The sequence below is a fragment of the Salvelinus sp. IW2-2015 genome, linkage group LG4q.1:29 (assembly GCF_002910315.2).
Source record: "Salvelinus sp. IW2-2015 linkage group LG4q.1:29, ASM291031v2, whole genome shotgun sequence".
NCBI classification, from domain to species: Eukaryota; Metazoa; Chordata; class Actinopteri; order Salmoniformes; family Salmonidae; genus Salvelinus; species Salvelinus sp. IW2-2015.
The window spans coordinates 31,459,862-31,462,741 of NC_036842.1; the positions used below are offsets into that span (position 1 = coordinate 31,459,862).

Here is a 2,880-nt window from a genome sequence, read left to right on the forward strand (position 1 = left end):
CAAACAGCGAGATAATCACTATAACCACGGTCTTAGACGGCTTCCTACAATCGTTGTGTCTGCGACGACACAGTGTTTTTCGCCATTCTCACGTATCTTAGAAACGACTACGACTTTTTTCTCTGCAGAAAAAAACAGCAGGCCTTTATGAGAGCCTTCCTGAACCCACCTGAGGGCATTTTACTGTTCTCCTTTCCATCGCGTCACCCGCTTAGTCATTGTCGTCCTCCCTACTCCTGTCCCCCAAGGGTCCCCTAGAAATCCCTTAGTTGGTGCTGACATCCTATCTCCGGTGTCCCAGGACGTCAAACTATGACAAAATCCTTAAGTCTTGTGTCTCTCTCCTGTCCACCAGCGGTCTTTAAAGATGAAAACTCCCTCCAGTAGTTTAGTGTCCTCTCTCCTGTCCCAGGCTGTCAAATATGCCAAATCGCCTTAGTTCTGGGTCGTCCTCTCTCTCCTGTCCCCACGGGTCGAACACCATATGAAACACTCCTTAGTTCTTTGCTCCTCTCTCCTCGCTCCCCAGGGTCAACGGATGAAAATCCTTAGAGGCACCAGAGACAGAGTAAAGTGGTACTAGTGCACCATTAAATGGACCGAAATTACTTATACAACCACACTACACACACCACATCACAACATTTCACCTTACACACACACACGACACACACACACCACCAACCACAACACACAGCAACACGACCACATCAACCACCACACACGCCCACACACGACACTGCACCGGCACACCGCACACACACCACACACAACACACACACACACACACAACTTAGCATCAATTGCCACTGATTCCGCCAACCCCGCCTCACTCACCAGGCTCTAGCGTTCCTGACTTTTCACCCTCACACTGTCTGCATTTACTTACCCACCCCCACGGCCTGCACGCATTCGTGCTGTGTGTAGTCCTGTGCTGCTGTGTGTGCTCTTCCTGTGTGCTGCCTCGCTGCTGACTGTGCTCGCTGTGTGTGTGTTGTTTGTGGAATGCTGTCGTGTGTGCTGTGCCCTGTCGTGTGCTGTGTGTGCTGTGTGTGCGTGTGTGTGTCGTGCTGCTCGCTGTGTGTGTGTGTGTCGCCTGTGTGTGTCGTGCCCTGCATGTGTGTGTGTGCCTGCTGCATTCATCTACTCCAACTGTTTTGCTTGTGTGTTCGCTGCACATTACTTCTGCTCAGTTACGTTCTTCCTTAGTTTTTTAAAACATGCTCACATACCCCCATCACTTCCATTGACTCTTAGCTTGTAGTGGCTGTTTAAATAAAACTTAACCATGGATTACTGTTTCTCCTTCCAGGGTGAGGAACCATCTAACATCAAGTTGTACAAAACTACTCCTTTAAGACTGACAAACACATTCCAAATAACTTCTTATGGCTTGGGGGCAGTATTTCGACGTCTGGATGAGAAGCGTGCCCCAAGTTAACTGCTTGTTACTCAGGCCCAGAAGCTAGGATATGCATATAATTGTTAGGTTTTGATAGAACACACTCTAAAGTTTCCAAAACTGTTAAAATAATGTCTGTGAGTATAACTGAACTGATATAGCAGGCGAAAACCTGAGGAAAATCCATCCAGGAAGTGGGATTTTTTTGATGTGGGTAGTTTTCAATTGAATGCCTATTGAGTTTCTAATGGGCTAGGACCCAGATTGCATCTCCTATGGTTTCCACTAGATGTCAACAGTCTTTAGACATTGTTTCAGGCTTGTTTTCTAAAAAATGAAGAAGAATGAGACCTTTCTGTCAGTGGACTGAGGAAGCATGCAGTGCTGGTTTGTGCGCGTGACCGTGTGCACGCCCTTCGTTGTTTTTCCTTTCTATTGAATACACTATTGTCCGGTTGAAATATTATTGATTATTTAGACAATTAACAACTTGAGGATTAATTATAAACATCGTTTGACATCTTTCGACAAACTGTACCGGTACTATTAGGATGTATTCGTCTGCATGTTTTGACCTCCTTTGAGCCAGTGTATTACTGAACACAACGCGCCAACAAAAAACTGAGTTTTGGGACATAAAGAGGGATTTTATCGAACAAAACAAACATTTATTGTGTAGCTGGGACTCTTGTGACTGCAACCAGATGAAGATCTTCAAAGGTAAGTGATTCATTTTATCGCTATTTCTGACTTTCGTGACTCCTCTACTTGGTTGGAATATGTTTGTATGATTTTGTAAGCTGGGCACTGTTCTCAGATAATCGCATGGTATGCTTTCGCAGTAAAGCCTTTTTGAAATCTGACAAAGCGGCTGGATTAACAAGAAGTTAATCTTTAAGGCAATGTATAACACTTTTATTTTTGTGAATGTTTATTATGACTATTTCTGTTTTTTAAATTTGGCGCTCTGCAATTTCACCGGATGTTGTCGAGGTGGGTTGCTAGCAGAACACCTGCGCCAGAGAGGTTAAACCTGGAGGTTCAGATTAAAAATCCTAAAGTCTTCAGACTAAGCTGTTTTGGCTCTGGGAGTGTATTGTCCACAGGTGAACATGTCATGGAAAGTCATAGAAAATGAAAGTGTAAAAAGTCTGCCTACTGAAGGAAGGTGAACATTAAAGCCACGCCCAAACAGGGACTTGAACACTGGACCCTCAGATTAAAAGTCTGGTGCTCTACCGACTGAGCTATCCGGGCTCTGCATTTGCTTATTTTCATACACCTAACCTGCCGGGCAGAGGCACGTGCTGACGAAGGGGCATTGTCAGATGGTACATTCCCCCAGAGAACCAGGCCTCCATTCCAAATGATACAGTCAACGAAATCTGAACTATGCATCCCCTCCAAAAATGCAATTTGTCCATGACTTCGTGGTGCAATGGTAGCGCGTCTGACTCCAGATCAGAAGGTTGCGTGTT

At 45.2% G+C, this 2,880-nt stretch overlaps 1 non-coding gene across 1 annotated transcript; it reads right to left on the reverse strand.

Annotated features, from left to right (window-relative positions):
* Positions 1-2,586: 2,586 nt before the first annotated feature.
* Positions 2,587-2,659, reverse strand: trnak-uuu (transfer RNA lysine (anticodon UUU)). The gene has a single exon. It is a non-coding gene; the product is annotated as a tRNA-Lys (tRNA).
* Between the last annotated feature and the right edge of the window lie 221 nt (positions 2,660-2,880).